Genomic DNA, 23,918 nt, shown 5'->3' with positions numbered 1-23,918 from the left:
GTACAATATTATGTCATCTGCCAATAATTACAGTTTTTCTTCTTCCATTCCAATTTGGATACCTTTTATTTATTCTTCTTGTCTGATTACTATGGCTAGCACTTCCAGTACTATGTCAAACAGGAATGGTGATAGTGAGTATTCCTGACTTGTTCCTGTTCTTAGGGGAAATGGTTTTAGTATTTGCCCATTGAGTAGGACATTGGCTGTAGGTTTGTCATATAAGGCTATTATTATGTTGACATATGATCCCTCTATTCTCACTTTGCTGAAAGTTTTTAGCAAAGAATGGTGTTGGATTTTGTCAAATGCTTTTTCTACATCAATTGATATGATTATGTGTTTTTTGTCTTTCAATTTGTTTATGTGATGTATCGCATTTATTGATTTACGGATATTGTACCAGTCTTGCATCTCCAGAATAAATCTCACTTGGTCATGGTGTATAATCTTTTTAATGTATTGCTAGATGAGATTTGCTAATATTTTGTTGAGGATTTTAGCATCTATGTTCACCAGGGATAGTGGCCTATAATTATCTTTCTTTGTAATGTCTTTATCTGGTTTTGTGGTTTGGGCAATGCTGTATTCAAAAAAAGAGCTTGGAAGTATTTCTTCCTCTTGAATTTTTTGGAATAGTCTGAGGAAGATTGGTGTTAGTTCTTCTTTGAATGTTTGGTAAAACTCCACTGTGAAGTCATCCAGACCAGAGCTTTTTTTTGCTGGAAGTTTTTTTTTAATTATTATTATTGCTTCCATTTAATTGTTAGTTATCAGTCTACTCAGGTTTTCTGATTTTTCCTGCTCTAGACTTGGAAGATTGTATTTTTCTAGAAATATGTCCAGTTTGTTGGAAGAGAGTTGTTCGTACTATTTTTTTTTTTACAACCCTTTGTATTTCTGTGGGGTCAGTTGTTACTTCACCTCTTTCATTTCTGATTTTGTTTATTTTGATTCTCTCTTTCTTTCTTGGTGAGTCTGACTAGAGGTTCATCAATCTTGTTTATCTTTTCAAAGAACCAGCTCTTGGTTCTAATAAGACATATTTTTTAAAAAAATATTAAAAACAGAACAGATTTGGTGCTTTACCTCATGCTATATATTCCCATTAATAACAATATAAGGAACAAAACATAAATGTAAGTCCTAAAACTATATAATTCTTTAGAAAAACAGGGAGGTAAGCAGATTAGGTTTAGGCATTGCAATAGTTTGTTATTTCTTATGTCTGTAAATATATGGTGCCTCCTCCTATTTTTTTCCATTGTTCTCTTCCCTTTATTTTTTTTCTTGAACAATATACCAAAACCTGACGTTTTGTGATCACACCACACCAGTGGTATTATATATTCCCCTATTCATTATATTTCCAGTAAATTTATATCTTAGGTGAATGATCAGATTCAGAGGTAGTTTCAGATTCAAGATTACTTCATAGGTGATGTTGCAGTTTTAGTCATTAGATGTATGAAGTCTGGTTGCTTTTTTGTGAAATTAACATTCAATGATAATGTTAAAATCCATTTACTCTTTCAGAGTTATAAAATTGTATCAAAATTATATCGGCAATAAACATGACTTTATTTCGTTTTTTTCACTGAAACTGATTTTCAGATCTTACACTATTGAGTAAGTTTTCATTGTTTTGTGAAACTCATGAGTTTGGGATATTTGTGGTCATCTAATAATGTTTTGGTTGCCAGTTTTTTCTCATCATTCATATTTCAACATGAATTTAGTTTCTGCAAAGAGGCTATCCTTGACATAACAATCTGTATTTTCTCACATTTCCAAATAAGTATGTGCTGAGGACCTATTTTCAATTCTCATAGTTTATACCTAGAAGTGGGATTTCTGGGTCATATAATTTTACATGTTCACTCTTTGATGAATTTCCAAATGTTTTCTAAAATGATTTACCATTTCACATTTTCATCCATAATGTGTAAATATTTCATTTTATATGCTTGCCAATAGCTGTACATTGTGTAGAGGAAATAATAAGAAATTTCAGGTACCACTGGACACTTACTCTGAACTGACACTAATTTCAGGATACCCAAAATGTAACTGTAGTATGCCAATCAGAGTAGGGGCTTATGGATGTCAGATGATCAATAGACTTTTAGCTTCATGCTAATGGCTGAGCACATGCCAAATAGTACAGTTGAATGAAGAAGATATGGTGGGAATCACCACCCCAGCATTTTTTAGCATGCCTTTTATCTTTTCTTTTTTAAAAAATCTTCATTGAGGATATGTTTAGAGAGAGGGAGGGAGAGAGAAAGAGAGAGAAAGAGAGAGAGAGGGAAACATTGATTGTGAGAGAGAAACATTGATCAATTATCTCCCATATGTGCCCCGACCAGGAATCAAACCTGCAGCCCAGGTATGTTCATTGACCAGGAATCAAACCCACAACCTTTTGGTGTATGGGACAATGCTTCAAACAACTGAACCACCCAGCCAGGGCTATTTCTTACTTGATAGTGGAACTAATATCTGCAATCCTTCTAAGAATGTGGCGATATTTTTTATTTACTGTGTACAAGAAGTTCTACTGGCTTCCACTCAGCCTTTCCACTGCAATAACGCTCACTACATAGGTCAGGGAACCAATGTGGGTGATCTTCCATGTGTTAAGTATATCTATTCTAATTATGCATACTACAGTTGGGGAAATAACCACACAATAGGTTTGAGGACCCACTGTGAGATGGATATGAGCTAAAATTCTATTAGCCACCTGACCTCTATAAGGCTCACCAGAAGCAGTTTTCTTTCCCTTGGCAAACTCAGTTTACACTTATTGCCCTACGTGAGTAGTATATCAATTTTCTAACCCTATGTTTGCTGGAGGCTAATTCTAGCATGTCATAAATGCAAGAAGTTTCATTAAAAGGTTGATGGAACCTTGAGGCTTCAGCAGGGCTGAAGATATATATTATTGCCTGTTGGAATGGACGAGGGCATTTCCCCAAACCTAAAGATCTGCATATATTATTGCCTGTTACCAGACAGCTGAGGGCATTTTAATCTACATGTTATTGTCTCCTGCTGGCCAAATAACTGAACAGCCAAAGGCAGTTCCCCCAAAACTGACAATGCCTCTGTATACTAAACCTTAGCCTTTGGTATGTATATCTGCTTTGCTTTAGGGAAATTTGTGTTAAAAAAGAGCAAGGGGTCCAGAGATTTGGTAGAACTTGGTTTCTATAGCTAAACTCCTCTGGATCCCCCATGGATTACAAATTTATATTATATTTCTAGTCTCTTTATTAGTTTATACCGGAGCGCCTTCTCCAGATTCCCTAACTCTTCCGGATGCTGGCAAAGAACCCCGGTATGTGTTATAATTTAGTTTGCAATAACATTGATTACTTTTCTCATCCTAAAGCTATCATGTTACTCCCTTACATTAATGAAATTCTGTTGATTGGACCTAGTGAGTAAGAAGTAGTAACTACTCTAAACTTATTGGTTAAACATTTGCATGTCAGAGGCTGGACAAAAATATTATTAAAATCAGGGCTTTTATAACTCAGTAAAATATGCAAGGGTCCAATGATTTAGGCATATGGAGATATATTTATTAAGTTAAAGAATATGTTGTTGCATCTTCCCCTCTTGTAAATAAGAAAGAGACACAATGGTCAATAAGCCTTTTTGGAATTTGAGGCAACATATTCCACATTTAGTTGTGTTACTTCTGCTCATTTACCTAATGACCTAAAAAGCTGCTATTTTTGAGTGAGATCCAGAAAAAAAGAAGGTTATGGAATAGGTCCAGGATGGTGTATAAGCTGCTCAGCCACTTAGACCATATAATGAAAGGACAAAGCAGAAACATACTCCCCTCGCTCTCCCCTATCTTGCCTTGTAGGGCTGGGCCCTCAGCCCAAGCCCCCTCCTTTTCTGAGTGACCACAAGAATGCCGGTATTGACCTAACTCCACCAACCACCACCTGAGTGGACCAATGAAGCTCCAGGAATGCAGCTAAGATCCTGATAAGGCTATAGTGGGGGACGGCCCAAGCCTCAGAATGTGCTGGTCACTTCCTGACCTTTGTGCTGTAAGACCCTGATGAAAAACCCTGACCTAAATGACCAATCTCTGTAACCCACGTCACCCCCTAAGTCCACCCAAATAACTAGCCCTATATAACCTTTGTTCTCCTGGGACACAGTCTCTCGCCTTACTGCTGCTTCGGACAGTGGCTGGGAGCCAAACCTAGGTTTAATTAATAAGATTAATAAAGACTCCTTGCTTTTGCATCGGAAGAGGCTCCCTGGTGGTGGATTACTGGGGACCCCGAACTCTGGGCATAACATTTGGGGGCGCATCTGGGATCAGCAAAACCCACGAGGGACCCCACTATGGAGAGTCTACTGACCACGGTAGGTGTCTGTGTCATTGTGTGTTTTGTATCTGTCCTGTGTTAGCTCACTTCTGAAATCTGTAATCGTAATCGCCTGCAATGATCTAAAGTGGACGCACAGGGGGATCAAGGGCGGGAGGAGTCGGGGGAACGCCTTGATCCTCCTTCTGAAGGGGTGTATTTTTGCTTCCGCAGAGTCGGAAAGTCTGTAGGAACCCCTCTATCTGAGACAAGGCAGGTCGCTCCCGCTTGTTGGCGTGCAGCCATCGTCTAGCTTTCGGTTTTTGCTTCCATGGAGTTGGAAGGCTGTACTTTTTTTGGGCCCTTTAGTTGTTTGTGTTTCTGTTTTATTTTGGGGACTTGCTGGATGGACATTATGATAGACTCAGACTACTCCTTTGGGTATTGTGATAGATCATTTCAAGAAGCTTCGGGGAGGCTGTAGAGCTCCCTCAGGAGTTGGGAAGTTGTTATTTTTTAAACTCTGAATGAATGTCTGGTGAAAGTGTGTGAGTGTGGAGGGAGGGGGACTGCCCTCTCCCCTCCTTTGTGTGGCAGTCAGGCAGCCGTCTGAGTGAAGATCTGTGAAAACAGGTCACCCACTCCCCAAGTAAATGCATCTGGGATTTCTGTGCACGTGTAAGGAGAAAAGCTGGCTTGAAACTAATGTGCGCACCATCCAATTTTGGATAGAGTTTTGAGCTGGAATCTCCTTTCAAATGTGCAGGATGAATCCCAAGACTTAAATTCTAGCAGCAGGATTGGCATTTCCATAATAAAAAACAGTTTTTCCAAAGGGGGGGGGAACAAACAAACAACTAGTCCTTTGTTAATTAAGAAAGCTTTTCTTAATGGAGAAAGGGCTAGCCTCCCTTCCCCCAACAGAACAAGCAGGTGGACAGAAATTTCCCGCCAGTGGCAACTTCTGGAGACCGGTTTGCTTCGCAGTTTCTCATCCTTGGGAGAAAGAATGTAACTAATTTGCATTTTAATGGTTACCTATTTCCAGTCAAAGGCAGCCCAAGGCTTTGGGAGTTTGCTAAATTGAACAAATGCTAAAATGTCTTGCATTTTTGAAGTTTATTCTTAAAAATGTTACTGATTAAGAAATGCTGAAAACTTGACTTGCCAGCTAAAAGTTTAAGGTTCGGATTAAATTGGGAAAAGTTCTGTAATTATAATAACTAAATGCCTTTGCTTATTGGTCTGATTGAGAAGGGAGGATTGATTTTGTGACCTCAACTGAAGATTTTTGATGCAAGGACCAGTTTAAACAGCAAAGACCCCTCCCTCTGATTTAGTCAGGGGTGGAGCTTTAAGGCAGAGTTTTGCTGTAGAAATGTGGATGGGGCAGGAAGTGTGCTTGCCTCTCGGATTTATTTTTAAGCTAATCTCTTAAATCTAGATATCCCTGCTTTCCTTAAACTATGGACAATTAAAGGTTATGTCAAAGTCTTTAAAAGAAACTGATAGCAGTAATCCAATTTCTAAAGTACAATTATTTCAGGTAAAAACTGGTTTAATATGGATCTTAGAGGGCTCCAGTTCAGTGTTCTGGAGACCCAGGACATGCCTACGTATAACCTATGTTACCCAAGGACTCTAGATAATATATTTACCCAAGGCTGTGGTTTAAATTGTATGCTGTCTCTGCTTCTGTAAATTGATCTGTCCTTATTGCTTAAATATGTATCTTTGTTGTTTAAAATTTTTTAGTGGAATTTCTATGTCTCTTACAAAATTTTTTAAATGTATTGCTAATCACCTAAAAATTAAGACTAAGAGTTCTAGCTACCTGGAAATCATGGCCTTGGTGTGATGGAAGGAAAAAGAAATGTTAAATAGATAATAAACCAGTGAACTGGGACTGATCACTGATGGTAAATTGTGAGAAGAGCTGGACATGGCCTAACTTCTCCTTCCTTGGTACCCCTGAAACGTCAGAGGGTACTTCTGGCCTTGGTTTTCCAATGTGATTAATCTGTCGATTTTGTTTTTTCGCCGAAATCCTCTTGAAAGACATTGAATGGTTCTTTCCTTCCTCTTTAACTTTTGGGGGATTGTGTGAATGGATTACTGATGTGGATTATCAAGGATCTCTAAGGGACTTGTTCTATATCTCGACACAACTGAAACTGATTTGTTGGTATTTTGTGGTATAAATGTGGCATGCACCTCAAAGTTCTTAATGGGGAATGTATCTAGTTATCATGTCTATTTAATCTTGATTTCCTTGTTCAATATGAGTACCGTTTCTATCTAGATGAGACATAGATCAAGAATCCTGTCCTGGGATGTGGGAAAGGGAGGCCACCACATCTGTTCCTGTCAGGCCCCCATCAAGGGACTTGGGCGGTGCTCCTGTTATCTGCTCAAGATCCCAAGACTGTAAAGGTACTTGTTCACTGAAAGGATGTAAGTGTAAACATTTATTTAATGTTTGTATATCTACTTGGTTATAATTATTTGTTCATGTAAGTGTGGAAGTCTGTGGGAAAAAAGGCACACGCTTGATTTCTTTAAGGCTGAGTGCTCTGACCGATAGCAAAACGCCTTGAGTGGCCACTGGGATCTTTCCCCAAAAACACTTGCTCTCTGTCAGAGGTGGAAACAGCCCGCCTAACTAGTAAACATCTGTCTGTTTGTTTGCTGGGAACTTTGATTTGCTATGTGATATTCTGTGCTGGGTTGGGATTTTGGAATTCTGGGGTAGATTTAAAAGGTATTTATGGTTTTTCTAGTCTGATTGGGACATTTAAGGGTGGGGCTCACAGTTCCTCAGGGCAGAGATTTCATGGGCCCTTCCCCCTGCCTGTGCTGAATTAAATAATACAGGCCAGTGTCATTGGCTTGCTGGTTAAAGAAAGACAATGAACCTTAGAATCTGTAAAAATGGGCAGGAATGAAGTTGGTACCCGTTGCTGCTAGCAAAAGAGGGGCTGATACCCACTTCTAGCGCACTCCCTTGAAAGAGGCCTGGTTGCTGCTCTGCCACAAAAGGAACTGGTAGAAAGGCAAGAAAGCAGAGCACTGTAACTAATAAACAGAGTTACCTAGAAACCATCTGGACTTTGAAGTTCTCCAAGGGAGAAGGAATCTGACTTGGAGACTGGCGGGGACTGGGTGGCTCTCCTATCATGGTTGGCAGGCCACCCCCTATAAAACCCTTTTCTTTAACTATCTCTTTCCTTGAGAGGGCTCCAGAGGGCACATGAGGACATTTGGCCACACCTCCACGCTATCTACGAGACCAGCCCAACCCCAACTCCTCATCAGCACAGACCAGGAGATTGGGTCTACATCAGAAGGCACTGCCGGGAGACCCTAGAGCCACGTTGGAAGGGTCCCTACACTGTGGTGCTGACAACCCCCACTGCTTTCAAGGTAGACGACGTCGCCACCTGGGTCCATCACACTCACGTTTGGTCAGTGGACCCATCCATGACCCGGAAAGACTTCATCACCAAATGGAGCGTCGATCGAGATCAACGCAACCCGCTCAAGCTCAAGCTACGGCGTGCTCGACCTGCCTGATGCTGGTAACATTAAATAGATTTAAATAATGCCTCCACCTTCATGGACGTGGCTCCAAAATGACAAGGACAATTCATAGGAATATCAGAAATAGACTTTAGTATCACATGTTTAGTAGCAGAAGATTTGGCTGCCTGAAGCGGCCATGATGCCAATATTATGTTTCATTGTATTGATATGTTATATTAACCTTTGATTCTTTTGCAGGTTTGAATGTATGTTGGCTGTCCTGGAAGGGAGCTGTGTGGGGTGACCCCCAAAAGTAAAGGCTGTCTAGCTGCCAAGAGGGCAGGTGCCCAACTGGGCAGGGAAGGGTGCCCATCAGGTTTTGGTCTCTGTTGAGAGACAGCTAACAGTTGGCAGCCTGTAATACTGTCTTGCAGGCCTGAGTCACCATGCCCATGTCAGGGGTAGTAAAGCTGGAAAAAGCCTGTTTAAAATAAAAGGTCTGAGGCATGGTTATGCATAGAAAGAAGGTTTTATACCAACAGTTACTGTTTTGTTTTAAATCCATGAAAAGGAATTAGCAGGAAAAGTCAGAAAATCTTAAAGTAAATCAGTATGTTTTTCTCCTTATGTAATTCCTCCGAAATCTGGCAATGCTAAATAAGTCATGGCAATACATTTCTTTGCATGTATTCAATAAGACTGGTTCCTAATAGTGGTTTTATTAACGGAAAACTTTGACTGGAGTATCATATTTTAAAGAGCCCTGTCAACCCTAAAGACTTGAAGCCAGTAGGAATGCCACAAAGCAAGCCTGGTATCCTGCTTGGGAGCCCTGAAGATGGCTGGCGCTGGAGCGTCAGGCCCATGCCCTACCATAACTGGCGGTTGGTAAGAATAGAAGGGGAGCAATAAAGATGCCTCTGCATCCCTGCGGAACGCCCACATACTCTGGGCCGCAACGAGTAGGAGGGCTACTGAGATGGGCCTTAAAGCCTAGAGCGTGGGCCCAGGTGGAGTTGCTACAGGTGAGGGATTCACCTAACTCAGCAGATACTGCAGGCAGGCCTGATGGCAGCTGGATGGCTTGGCTTCCTGGCCCTACGGGGCACATTAAGGTTCGACTATGAAATTCCAGCAAAGGTAGTCAGTTACCATTCTTGTTGTGTTTATGCAAACATCAGGACAGTAGATAAATTAATCTTGATTTGGCTTTTTGATAGCCATGGAGGAATTTTAAGAAGAAAAATCCTTTTTCAATAGAAGTTTTTAAATCTAAAATGGTTTCTTTCCCTTCCACTTGGCCATTTATTAAGCATATAGGTATAGTTCAGTTGATAGTTCTGTGTGCCCACTATGGGCCTCTAGCATTGGTGAAATAGAAATGCAGTCCGTCTCATGATTGAGCCGGAAGTTCCAAGACAAGGGGGAAATGAAAGGACAAAGCAGAAACATACTCCCCTCACTCTCTCCTGCCGGGAGCCAGTCCATGCTTGCTGTTTCTAGGGACCTGGCATATATGGCATACTGTTCTTAATATGTTTGCTCACCTTCTTGGCACTATGTGTTTTAACCAAGGTCTCTGAGAAAGGTTGTTTCCCCAGGTAGGGATTTTCCCCTGAAGTTAGGGAGGGAATAAAACCTCTTAACTAAGTGCCAGGTGGCTAATTAATCACTTTAACTACGAACAATCATGCTTAAGCAACATAATCTTTACTCCCTGGAATGGAGATAAGAAACGCCCTAACCTTTGTAATAGAGATTGATAGGATTGAATCAACTGGTATAAATACAGATGTAACTAGAGAGCAAGACACAGAACTTAGGAGACAGGATTTAAAACACAGAACCAAGACAGACAGAACCTAGGCACAGAACCTACACAGAACATTCTCTAGTGACAGAAGAACTTCGCTGGAGAGAACATGGCAAAAAATCCTGGACTGAACCTGACTACAGAAATTGGCAAGAGAACCTGACTAGAACCTGGTGACAGAACCTGGCTGGAGAACCTGGAGAACCTAGCAAGAGAACATGGACACAGAACCTGGCTGGAGATCCTGAGCAGAACCTCTCTGGAGATCCAGATGAGAACTTGGCTGGAGATCCTGGCTGGAGATCCTGGCTAGGCTGCTGATCAACTGAACACTGTCTCAGTGTCGTTCCTTCTTCGCTGACTCCGTCCACACCTTTGGGGACCCCTGGGCCTGCTGAGGTTGGACCCCAGCATCTGGCGCCCGAACAGGGACCCCTAGGTAAGCCCCACTCTCGGGATGGAAAGGACTCCACCGTAGGAAGAGGGTGGATCGTCTTCGCCGACACCGTGCACACCTTTGGGAACCCCTGGAATAGGATTCCCCTAGGTAAGCCCCCCCCCCCATTGAGAACCCCCACACTCGGGATGGATAGGACTCCACCAGGGTGCTACAGACCCCCCTCTAGAGGATAAGTAGGGTAAGAAGGTGGATAGTACAGAACTTAGATTGAGAAGATGTGCCATACTGAGTCCAAAGAAAGAAGACTCTGTATTGATTCTTAGATTGAGAAGATGTGCCATACTGAGTCCAAAGAAATAAGACTCTGTATTGATCTTTTAACACATATGCTTGCTAGCAGAGGAATTAAGGTTACTCCCAGTCAGACAGAACGTTTTATACAAGAAGTATGTCCATGCTTTTCTGAGGAAGGAAAGGTAAATGTAAAGGCATGGGAGGAGGTAGGCCCAAGGAGCCTTATCCTTAACCCTACTGCAGCCTTTCCACCCCGGGAAAGTGCAGGATTGGCGAGCTCTCCCTGGGGTGATAGATCAGGACTCAGGTAATAGCGGAAAGCGCCAATCCTTCTCTTAAAATGGATACAAGAGAGCATTTCGGGTTTTTCTTTTTAATGCCTGCTTTTAAAAAATAAAAAAGGGGGAATTTGCCGGGAGCCAGTCCATGCTTGCTGTTTCAAGGGACCTGGCATATATGGCATACTGTTCTTAATATGTTTGCTCACCTTCTTGGCACTATGTGTTTTAACCAAGGTCTCTGAGAAAGGTTGTTTCCCCAGATAGGGATTTTCCCCTGAAGTTAGGGAGGGAATAAAACCACTTAACTAAGTGCCAGGCGGCTAATTAATCACTTTAACTACGAACAATCATGCTTAAGCAACATAATCTTTACTCCCTTGAATGGAGATAAGAAATGCCCTAACCTTTGTAATAGAGATTGCCCTAACCTTTGTAATAGAGATTGATAGGATTGAATCAACTGGTATAAATACAGATGTAACTAGAGAGCAAGACACAGAACTTAGGAGACAGGACTTAGAACACAAAACCAAGAGAGACAGAACCTAGGCACAGAACCTACACAGAACGTTCTCTAGAGACAGAAGAACTTCGCTGGAGAGAACATGGCAAAAGATCCTGGACTGATCCTGACTACAGAAATTGGCAAGAGAACCTGACTAGAACCTGGTGACAGAACCTGGCTGGAGAACCTAGCAAGAGAACATAGACACAGAACCTGGCTGGAGATCCTGAGCAGAACCTCTCTGGAGATCCAGACCAGAACTTCTCTGGAAATCCTGGCTAGAGATCCTGGCTAGGCTGCTGATCAACTGAACGCTGTCTCTGTGTCATTCCTTCTTCGCTGACTCCGTGCACACCTTTGGGGAACCCTGGACCTGCTGGGGTTGGACCCCGGCACTCCCCTATCTTGCCTTGTAGGGCTGGGCCCTCAGCCCAAGCTCCCTCCTTTTCTGAGTGACCACAAGAATGCCGTTATTGACCTAACTCCCCCACCTGAGTGGACCAATGAAGCTCCACGAACGCAGCTAAGGTCCTGATAAGGCTATAGTGGGGGACGGCCCAAGCCTCAGAATGTGCTGGTCACTTCCTGACCTTTGTGCTGTAAGACCCTGATGAAAAACCCTGACCTAAATGACCAATCTCTGTAACCCACGTCACCCCCTAAGTCCACCCAAATAACTAGCCCTATATAACCTTTGTTCTCCTGGGACACAGTCTCTCGCCTTACTGCTGTGTCGGACAGTGGCTGGGAGCCAAACCTAGCTTTAATTAATAAGATTAATAAAGACTCCTTGCTTTTGCATCGGAAGAGGCTCCCTGGTGGTGGATTATTGGGGACCCCGAACTCTGGGCATAACAATAATCCAGTAGAACCAATAATGATTGAGGTGTTAGTGTCAGATAAAAAATGCTGCTTGAAACCTTTGGAACACCCCTAGCAGTGAATTTCAGTACAGGCTTTTAGGATTGGAAGAAATCCTTGCTATCATCTGCAGATAACTACTCTCCTTTTGAGATTTGTCTTGGCTTGCTACTGGGTTTTAGTAGAAACTAAACATTTAACCAGGGGCCATCAAGTTACCATGAGAAATGAGCTGCCTATCATGAACGCTTTGTTATCTGATGTACCAAGCTATAAAGTTGAGCATGCACAGTAACACTCTCTTATCAAATGGGAATGGTATATACATGATAGGACCTAAGGACCTAAGTAGTCAGTGAGAGCACAAGTAAGTTACAAAAAAAAGGGCTCCATGGGCAAAGGACCTAAATAGACACTTCTCTAAAATGGACATACAGAAGACCAAAAGGCATCTGAAAAAGTGCTCAAATTCACTGATCATCTGAGAGATGCAAATCAAAACGACAACGAGGTACCACCTCACACTTCTTAGAATGGCTATCATCAACAAATCAAAGACAAGTGCTGGCGAGGATGTGGAGAAAAAGAAACCCTCACAAACTGCTTGTGGAAATGTAAACTAGTGCATTTTCTGTGGAAAACAGTTTGGAGTTTCCTCAAAAAATTAAAAATGGACCTCCTATTTGACCCAGAGACCCCACTTGTAGGCATATATCCCAAGAACTCAGAAACACCCCTATGTTCATAGCAGCACAATTTACAATAGCTAATATTTGGAAACAGCCTAAGTGCCCATCTGCAGATGAATAAATTAAAAAACTGTGGTACATCTATACAATGGAATAGTATGCAGCTGTAAAAAAGAAAGATCTCTTACCATTTGAAACAGCATGGGTGGACTTAGCATTTTGCTAAGCAAAATAAGCCAGTCAGAGAAAAATAAGTATCACATGATCTCACTCATATGTGGAATCTAATGAACAACATAAGCTGATGAACAAAAATAGACCCAGAGACATAGGAACATTGAACAGACTGTCAAACCTCGGAGGGAAGGCATGGAAGAGGGGTGGGAGGTGGGGATATCAACCAATGAACTCATTTGCATATATGCATAACCCATAGACACAGACAATAGGGTGGTGAAGGCATGGGGGGATGGGGATGGAAGAGGGCAATGGGGAGGAGGAGGGATATATGTAATACTGTCAACAATAAAGGATTAAAAAAAAAAAGCTCGCCGAAACCGGTTTGGCTCAGTGGATAGAGCGTCGGCCTGCGGACTGAGAGGTCCCAGGTTCGATTCCGGTCAAGGGCATGTACCTGGGTTGCGGGCATATCCCCAGTAGGAGATGTGCAGGAGGCAGCTGATCGATGATTCTCTCTCATCGATGTTTCTAACTCTCTATCTCTCTCCCTTCCTCTCTGTAAAAAATCAATAAAATATATTTAAAAAAAAAAAAAAAAAAAAAAAGCTCCACATGCCCATGGTCCCCACTCCTGCTACACTACCTTCTTTCTCTCAGTCTGTACCTATGGCTTCATAGGTTGTACGTTATAATCAATTTACAGAGAAAGAGAAGACTTGGACCTGGTTTGCAGGTGATTCTACATGATATGCAGGCACCACCCAGAAGTGAACAGCTGTACCACCATAACCCATTTCTGATATCCCTGAAGAACAGTGGTGAAAATCATCTCATTGGGAAGATATCTGGGCATTGTCCCTGGTGTGCATTTTACTTGAAACAAAAAATGGCCAGATGTGCAAATATACTGATTCATGCTTCATCTGGATGATCAGGGATTTGGAAGGAGCATAATTGGAAAAGTGGTGGAACGAAAAACTGGGGAAGAATTATGTGAATAAAACTTTCAGGAGAGACAAAATGGATGTGTCCCGAGCCTTGTTCTGGAGCAGATAGGGTGAGCAGCTGAAACGAGTAACATCCAGCCCGAATTGGCGAAGAAGACTCAGCTGGGAGACGGTTTGAAGCTGGGAAGGACAGAGGATCCCTGGAGAAAGGTAAAATCAAGGATCTGGGAAGGATAGTCTGCCAGACCTCTTAGCCCTGAGGGTCAGAGGGAATCCACACGGCAACAGCACTGAGCCACATCCCTTGGGACAGGCACAGTGTATGACTGTGGAAAGAAGGTCAACAGAACTGATGGACAGCAGAGGATTCTAGATTTGTGTCCACAGTCAGGAAGGACTCAAGAGGAGTGCTGGCAGAAGAGGAGCATGCAGTGGCGCAGCCTTTCCCCCCTCTGTGGCCTGTGCTTTCCTTCATTGAGCCCAGTGCATAGGACCTTTCAGATACAGACACTTACCTGTGGCTGGAGTGTGGGAGAAGGTGTGGACTTGTGGAATCTGGGGAGAGAGGCGGGTGTCCAGGAGAAGAGGCAGCGAGTCTAGCACTGAGTCATGCCTGAGCCTGGGACCTGGGCAGCCATTTTGTCCTGAAGAGATAGCCCATCCCTCCAGTAGCCAGGCAACCAATACAGCCACACGCAGATTCCACCCTGAATGGTACAAAGGATTAAAACAATCAAAATAGTCCCTGAGAGACCAAAGGGACTGGCCTAAAGAGAGACCTTCAGTCCCAGCAACAGGAACCTGAGAAACAGTACAGTACAGAAGACTGGGATCTTAAGCCAGCCAAAGGAACAACACTTCATTTTTTAATTTTTATTTATTTATTATTATTATTTTCTTATCTTTTTTCTTCTTTTTTTTTGTTTTCCTGTTTTTGTTTATTGCTTTATTTTCTATTTCTTTCAGCATTATTTTTCCATCACTCTATTTTATTTTATTTTTATTTGCTATTTTATACCATTCTTGTAAATTTATTATTATTATTATTTTCTTCTTGTTCTCTTTCCTCTTATCCACCCATCCCCTTTCTACTTCTTCTACACTAAACTGAGATACTCCCCATATTCATCCAATTCTTAACCTTATTTTCTGTATATAAGCTCAGCCTCTACAGATTCTGCCCCAACCCTCTTTGCTGGGGGTTTGGTGATTGTATTTTTTGTTGTTATTGTTTGTTTATCTATTGGTTCTGTGGTGTTTACCCATATATATAAAATCCTTTTTCTTTTCTCTCTTATCTTTTTCTCTCTCTTCGATATCATTTATGCTCTCTTTTCTCTCCCCTAATTCTCTGTTCTCAGGTGATCACTTATAGTGGGGTTATTGTTGTTGTGAGTACATTCGTGTTTTGTTCCCTTTGTGTTGTCTCTTGTCGAGATGAATTTTATCCTGTCTGGCCAGGTGCTAGAGAGCGAGCCTCATAACCAAACACCTGGAGAGGAAACTCCATCCACGAATGGGTCAATAACACCCCAGACATAACTACAGAGGCAGGAAGAAGGTGGCAGTGAAGGAGAGAGTGTGAGTGAGTGAGGGAGCAAAAGAGGAGTGTGTGGTCATGTGGGATGTGTGTTTGTATGTGAGTGAGGCAAAGTTAGATCCTGCAGGACCTTCGGGGGCAAGCTAAATGAGTGCACCTAACTAGGCAGCCTCTGCTACTATTTTAAACAGTTACAGGAAGCCAGCTCATACACAGAGGCCTAGCCTTTTGAAGGGGGAAGCTGCTGTAATTGGGAGTCCAACCTCACCTCTACCCAGGGTGCCCTCAGATAACACCTGGGATTCTACAGCTACCCCTGGCAGGGAACTGCTACCTCGGCTGTGGTCCCACAGTCAATGAGTCTCCAGCCACCCTGGGTGCAGGCTCCTGTGAGTTATGAAGCGTGCTTCCCTCTGACCAGCCCAATGCCTTAGCCCAGGGCATTGCAACCACATGAGCAGCAGACACGTGAGCAGCCCATTCCTGTCCAAGGAGCAGGAGCCACGCGAGCAATCTGCCCCAGGCCTAAAAGCAGAAGCCTCGTGTGGCCTGCCCCTGTCCAAGGAGCAGCAGCTGTGTGAGTGGCCCGCTCCCCCATCCAAGGAGCTGCAACCACACAAGCATCCTGCCCCATCTAAGGAGCAGCAGCTGCGCATCCTTCACCCTGCACCTGTCTGAAGAGCAGCAGCTGTGTGAGCATCCCACACTCATATGAGGAACAGCAGCGCTGCGAGCAGCTCACCCCCATTCAGGGGGCAGTAGCCACCCGAGAAGCCCACCCCAGTCCAAGGAGTAGCAGCCACACGAGCAGACTGCTGACATCTGAGGAGCGACAGCCCTGCACACTCCACACTGGTCTGAGGAGCAGCAGCTATACAAGGCCTGCACCTGTCCGATGAGCAGCAGCTGGGTGACAGGCCTGTCCCCATCCAAGGAGCAGCAGCCACACGTGCAGCTCAATCCCGCCTGAGGAGCAGCAGCCAAACAAGCAGCCCAAGCTCCATCTGAGGAGAAGCAGCCGCATGTGCAGCTCACTCCTGCTCGACAAGCAGCAGCCGCCCGAGAAGCTTGCCCCTGTCCAAGAAGCAGCAGCCACACAAACAGACTGCCCACATCCGAGGAGTGGCAGCCCTGCACAGCCCGCACTGGTCCAAGGAGCAGCAACCACAACAGCCTGCACCTGTCTGATGAGCAGCAGCTGGGTAAGCAGCCCGCCCCAGTTTGAGGAGCAGCAGCCACACATGCAGCTCAATCGCGCCTGAGGAGCAGCAGCCACACAAGCAGCCCATCTCCCATCTGAGGAGCAGCAGCCTCGTCATCAGCCCACCCCTGTCCAAGGAACAGCAGCTGTGTGAGCAGCTTCCCCCACAAGCCAGAGGAAACACCACTGCTGTGAACAGAACCCACCAGAGATGCCCCTGCCAACTGAGGAGCAGCCACTTCTATGACCACTCGAGGAGCAACTGTGGCCTAAGGAGCCACGGCCAACCAAGGAGCAGCCTCTGCACGACTCGACATCTAGATCAGTCAGTGAGACCAAAAATGAGTAGACAAAGAAACCCCCAAAAGAAAGAAAAGTGAGATCACCAGAAAAGCAACCAAGTGAAACAGAGGCATGCAATATGTCAGAAAATGTATTCAAATTAAAGGTCATACAGTTCATAAACATGATGGAGGGAAAAATCAACAACTTATGTAAGAATCAAGAAGAAATGGATGAAAAAATCAATAACTTATGTAAGAATCAGGGATAAATGAATAGTGATGTAGCTGCAATAAAAAACACCATTGAAAGTTTCAACAGTAGACTAGAAGTGGAGGACCGAACTACCAAATTAGAAGACAGGGAAGCAAAACACACTCAAACTGAACTGTAACTGGAGAAAAAAATTAAAAGACGGGAGGAGAGCCTAAGTGAGCTATGGCACAACATGAAATGAAGCAACATATGAATAATAGGGTGCCAGAACAACAGGAAGGGGAACAAGGGTTACAAAACCTATTTGAAGAAATAATGTCAGAAAACTTCCCTGAGGTGGGGAAGAAAAAAGTCACACAAGCACAGAGAGACCCAAACAAGATGAACCCAAAAAGACCCACACCAAGACAAATCATAATTATGATGGCAAATGTTCAGGACAAAGAGAGAATCTTAAAGGCTTCAAGAAAGATACAGAAAGTTACGTATAAAGGATCTCCCATTAGATTATCAAATGATTTCTCGAGAGATACTGTGAGGAGACAAGATGGCGGCGGAATAGGCAGACGCGTCCCAGAGCTTGTCCTGGAGCAAATGAAGTGAGCAGCTGAAACTAATAACACCCACCCCGAATTGGCGAAGTGTACTCAGCTGGTGAGACAGTTTGCAGCCGGGAAGGGCAGAGTTCCCATGGAAAGGTAAAAACCAGGTATCTGGGCAGGAAAGTTTGCCAGACCTCTGAGCCCAGAGGGTCAGAGGGAGACCACGCTGCTCACAGCCGCATCTCTTGGGACAGGCACAGCCCCTGACTGTGGAAAGGAGATCCGCGAGACTGTTGGTGCCGGGGGTTTTGAGATCTGGTTCCGTAATTACGGAAGACTGAGCCTAAAGGGGGCAGCCTGAAGCGCTCACCAGACCATGCAGTGCCGGTAAGAGAGGAGCTTACAGAGACTCAACCTTTCCTGTTCCTGTGGCCGGCATTTGTTTGTTTTCACTGAACCCTGTTCATAGGACATTTCAGATACAGACACTCACCTGTGCTGAAGAACGGGAAAAGGTGCGGACGAGTGGAATCTGGGGAGAGGCTGGGGAGAGAAGGGGGTCCAGGAGAGGTGGAAGCAAATTGAGTGCTGAGTCACCCCTGAGCCCAGGACTTGGGCAGCCATTTTCTCCTGAGAATATAACTCCTCCCTCCAGGTCCCCGGCAAGGAATAAAGCCACACCCAGATTCCACCCTGAATGAGACGGAGGATTACAATAATCTGATTAGTCCCTGGGAGATAACAGGGTCTGGCCTATAGAGGGGCTTTCAGTCACAGCAACAAGAACAACAAAAAAATCACACACATTCCAGAAAACTGGGATCATAACCCTACAAGTCCGCTGTGCCAATTTTTCAATAATTTCCACACAAAGGTGGAATATTGGCACTAGATGAAAGGTAGATGAAAGATAGACCTATTTTCTACAATGTCTCCAAGTTCCATCTTATTCTAACCACTTGTCTGCATGTAACTAACATTTTTCTATATCATGTTGGTTTTTTCTCTTTAGTGCTCAGGAGCCCAGTAATAGGGGACAGTTAGGTTCAGGGCCTCAGGTCTGGTAGGATTAAGCCAGCCAAAGGAATGACATTTCAATTTTTCATTCTTCATTATTTTATTGTTAGCTTTTATTTTATTTTTTTACTTTTTTCATTGTTTTCCCTTTTTTGGTTTGGTGCTCTTTTTTTGCTTTTTTCTTTGTTCTCCTTTTGTTGTTTGTTCCTTTATTTCCTACTTCTTTTCACATTATTTTTTCAACCATGTGAGTAGCAGACACGTGAGCAGCTCACTCTTGTCCAGGGAGCATCAGCCCCGTAAGCAACCTGCCTCGGGCCTAAGAGCACCAGCCTCATGTGGCCTGCCCCTGTCCAAGTAGCAGCAGCTGTGTGAGCAGCCCGCTTCCCCTTCTGAGGACCAGCAACCACATAAGCAGTCTGGCCTATCCGAGGAGCAGCAGCCGCACAAGCAGTCTACCTACATCTGAGGAGCGGCAGCCCTGCGCAGCCCTCCTCCATCCGACGAGCAGCAGCTGTGCACAGCCCGCACCCTGCACTAGTCCAAGGAGCAGAAGCTTCACAAGCATCTTGCCTTGTCCAAGCAGCAGCAGCCGCACAAGCAGCCTGCCAAATCTGAGGAACAGCAGCTGTGTGAGCAGCCCACCAACATCTAAGGAGCAGAAGTTCTGTGAGCGGCCAGTCCCCATTGATGGAGCAGCAGCAGCCCACCCCGGTCCGAGGAGCAGCAGCCACATGAGCAGAACCCCCACATCCGAGGAGCAGCAGCCCTATGCAGCACGCACCGATCCGAGGAACAGAGCCAAAACAGCCTGCACCTGTCCGACAAACATCAGCCGGTTGAATGACAGATCCCAGTCTGAGGAGGAGCAGCCACGGGTGCAACTCACTCCCATCCAAAGAGCAGCAGCCTCTGAGGAGCAGCAGACTTGCAATCAACATGTCCAAGCCCAAGGAGCAGTAGCCCCACAAGCAGCCCACCACATCAGAGGAACAACAGCAGCATGCAGCCAGCTCTCATTCAAGGAACAGCAGCCACATGATCAGTCTGCCGCAGTTCAAGGAGTAGCAGCTTCTTGTGTAGCCTGCCCCCATCCAAGGAACAGCAGCCTCGTGATCAGCACACCCTCTGTCTGAGGAACAGCAGCTGTGTGTGAGGCCTCCCCAAACCAGCCAGAGGAGCCAACGCAGCTGTGAACAGCACCCACCAGAGGAGCTGCTGCCAACTGAGGAGCAGCTGCTACCACAACCGCCAGAGGAGCAACCACAGCACAAGGAGCCACTGCCACCAAAGGAGCAACTCCTGAATGACTCAACATCTAGATATGTTGGTGAGATCAAACATGGGTAGACAAAGAAACCCCCAAAGGAAAGAAAAGGACTCACCAGAAAATTACCTAAGTGAAACAGAGGCATTCAGCATGACAGAAAAAGAATTCGATTAAGGGACCTAGAATGCATAAACCAGATGGAGGAAAAAATCAACAACTTATGCAAGAAGCAAGAAGAAACAGATGAAAAAAAGCAATAAATTATGTAAGAACCAAAAAGAAATGGATGAAAAAATCAATAACTTATGTAAGAAACGAGAAGAAATGAAGAGTGATATAGCTGCAATAAAAAACACCATTGAGGGAGACGGAAGATGGTGGCGATATAGGCAGACGCATCCAAGGTCGTGTCCTGGAGCAAATGGAGTGAGCAGCTGAAACTAATAACACCCACCCCGAATTGGGGAAAAGGCTCAGCTGGTGAGACCGTTTGCAGCAGGGAAGGGGAGAACTCCCCTGGAAAGGTAAAAAAAAAAAAAACAAAAACACAGGGATTTGAGCATGAAAGTTTGCCAGACCTCTGAGCCCCTAGGGTGGGATGGAGACCACGTGGCAGACAGCCATGTCCCTTGGGAGAGGCACAGCCCCTGACAGGGGAAAGGAGATCCTCGGGATTCCTGGCGCAGCCGGGGGATTCGAGAGCTGGGTTCTGTGATCACAGAGGACTGAGCCTAAAGGGGGCAGCTGGAAGAGCTGACCAGACCATGCAGTGCCAGTAGGAGAGGAGCTTACAGAAACCAAGCCTTCCCCGTTTCCGCGGCTGGCGTTTGTTTGTTTGTTTTCACTGAATCCTGTTTATGGGACATTTCGGATACAGACACTCACCTGTGCTGAAGAGAGGGAGAGGGTGCGGAGGAGTAGAATCTGGGGAGAGACTGAGGAGAGAAGGGAGGCCGGGAGAGGTGGCAGCGAATTGAGTGCTGAGACACACCTGAGCCCAGGACTGGGGCAGCCATTCTCTCCAGAGAGTGAGACACCTCTCTGCAGGCCCCAGGCAAGGAGCACAGCCACACCCAGATTCCACCCTGAACGAGATCAAGAATTAAAATAATCTGATCAGTCCCTGGGAGTTAACAGGGTCTGGCCTATAGAGGGATTTTCAATCCCAGTAACAACACAGAGCTGGTAACTATTAAGGAATCAGCTCTGGAGAGTTGACCTCCCCAAATCAGTTTTAAGTGTGAGAAGTCTTATAGGCTCAGAGGCCAACCCCAGAACACTGCCACCCAGAGGCTGAGCCACAAACTGACTCTTTGCTAAACACATAATAAGACAGTCTGGGAAACAAATACGACCTGCTTTAAAATAAGGACTGTGGTTTACAACACAGAGGAACAGTGTATCGCACGGAAACTCAACAAAATCCTGAATACCGGGCAGGACTAAGGCGAGCCAGACTGAAGAATAGAAGAACTGAAGGACCTTCACTACTGCAATTTTTTATTTTCTTTTTTCACCTTTTAAATAAGAAACCAATTTTTTTTCTTTTTCTTCTTTTTTTTTTCTTCTTTTTCCATCACCTGATTTTACCCTTTTAATTACTACGTTCTTATTTTTAACCAGTATTATTACTGCTACCATTTTACCATTTTTAAAAGTGCCATTTTATTTTCTCTTTATTTTATTTTGGGATTAGTGTCCTCCATTCTATTTTCATCGTCATATTATTGGTGGTTACTAGTTTGCATTCATCTCCAGGGAGCTGTTGCTGGAATTTCTTGGGATTAGTGGCGGTTCTATAGGAGTATTCTCCGCATATAAAAAGTCTCTCCCCCTCTTCCACTTCATTCTCTCTTTTCGCTCTTTTTTTTTTCTTTTCTTTCCTCGCTTTTATTTTCCCCCCACCTTTTTCCCAATTTCATTTTTGCACTCCTTTTTTTTGGTCCCTCCTTGTCTTTTCTTTTTTCTCTTTTATCTTTTTCTCTTCCTTCTTCCTTATCCCCTAATTCTCTTAATTGGGGTGGTCACCTTTACTTGGGGTTATTAATATCGTGAATATATTTGTGTTTAGTGCCTAGTAAGTGGTGCCTTGTTGAGTTGTATTTTGTGCCTTTAAATCAAAGCAGCAGATCCAAGAAACAGCAGCCCCCTGAGCACCACACCCTCTGCTGAGGAACAGCAGCTGTATGTGAAACCTCCGCCCACCAGCCAGAAGAGCCACCACAGATGTGAACAGCACCCACCAGAGGAGCTGCTGCCAACTGAAGAGCAGCTGCTACTGCAACCGCCCGAAGAGCAACCACAGACCGAGGAGTCACTGCCACCCAGGGAGCAGCCATGAACGACTCAACATCTAGATATGTCAGTGATATCAAACATGGGTAGACAAAGAAATCCCCAAAAGAAAGAGAAGGAGGACTCTCCAAAAAAGCAGCTAAGTAATACAGAGGCATGCAACATGACAGTAAAAGAATTCAGAATAAGGGTCCTAGAGTGCATGAACCGGATGGAGGAAAAAATCAACAACTTCTGTAAGAAGCAAGAAGAAACAGATGAAAAAGTCAACTACCTATGCAAGAAGCAAGAAGAAACAGATGAAAAAATCAATAACATATGGAAGAAGCTAGAAGAATCAGATGAAAAAATCAACAACATAAGTAAGATCCAAGGAGAAATGAAGAGTGATATAGCTGCAATAAAAAACACCATTGAAAGTATCAACAGTAGACTAGGAGAAGTGGAGGACCGAATTAGTGAATTAGAAGACAAGGAAGCAAAACACACCCAAAATGTACTGCAATTGGAGAAAAAAATTAAAAGACAGGAGGAGAGCCTAAGGGAGCTTTGGGACAACATGAAACGAAACAACATACGAATAATAGGGGTGCCAGAACAACAGAAGGATGAACAAGGATTAGAAAACCTATTCGAAGAAATAATAGCAGAAAACTTCCCTGAGGTGGGGAAGAAAAAAGTCACAGAGGCCACAGAGTCCCAAACAAGGTGAACCCAAAAAGACCCACACCAAGATACATCATAATTACCATGGCAAATGTTCAGGACAAAGAGAGAATCTTATAGGCTGCAGGAGCGAGACGGAAAGTTACATACAAGGGATCTCCCATTAGATTATCAAATGATTTCTCAACAGAAACACATCAGGCCAGAAAAGAATGGACAGAAATTTACAAAGTGATGCAAAGCAAAGGACTGAATCCAAGAATACTATATCCAGCAAGGCTACCATTCAAAATTGAAGGGGAAATAAGAAGCTTCACAGATAAAAAAAGGCTAAGGGAGTTTATCACCACGAAGCCAGCAATGCAAGGAATGCTAATGCGACTGGTATAAAAAGAAGAAATAAAAAGCTCAGAAAGAAAACAGCCACACAAAAAAAGAAATGGCTACAAACAAGTACCTTTCAATAATAACTTTAATCGTAAACGGACTAAATGCTCCAACCAAAAGACATCGAGTGGCTGAATGGATAAAAAAAAACATGACCTGCTGTCTACAAGAAATCCACCTCTTAGAAGAGACTCCCACAGACTGAAAGTGAAAGGATGGAAAAATATCTTTCAGGCAAATGGAAAGGAAAAGAAAGCTGGGGTAGCAATACTTATATCAGACAAAATAGACATCAAAGTGAAGGCCATAAAAAGCGATAAGGAAATGCACTTCAGAATACTAAAGGGATCAATAAAACAAGAAGATATAACCCTGTTAAACATATATGCACCCAATGCAGGAGCACAAATATTCATAAAAAAAAAACTACTGGAAGATACCAAAGGAGAGATCGACAACAATACAATCATAGTAGGGGACGTTAATACACCACTGACAGCACTGGATGAGTCCTCTAGACAAACAATGAGCAAAGATACAGCAATCCTAAATGACTCACTAGCTCAGATGGACTTAATAGACATCTTCAGAACACTTCACCCCAAAGCCAAGGAATATTCATTCTACTCAAGTGCACATAAGACATATTCAATAATAGATCATATGTTGG

Source organism: Myotis daubentonii, chromosome X (assembly GCF_963259705.1).
Source record: "Myotis daubentonii chromosome X, mMyoDau2.1, whole genome shotgun sequence".
In the NCBI taxonomy this organism is placed as follows: Eukaryota; Metazoa; Chordata; class Mammalia; order Chiroptera; family Vespertilionidae; genus Myotis; species Myotis daubentonii.
This window is presented reverse-complemented; position numbering follows the sequence as displayed.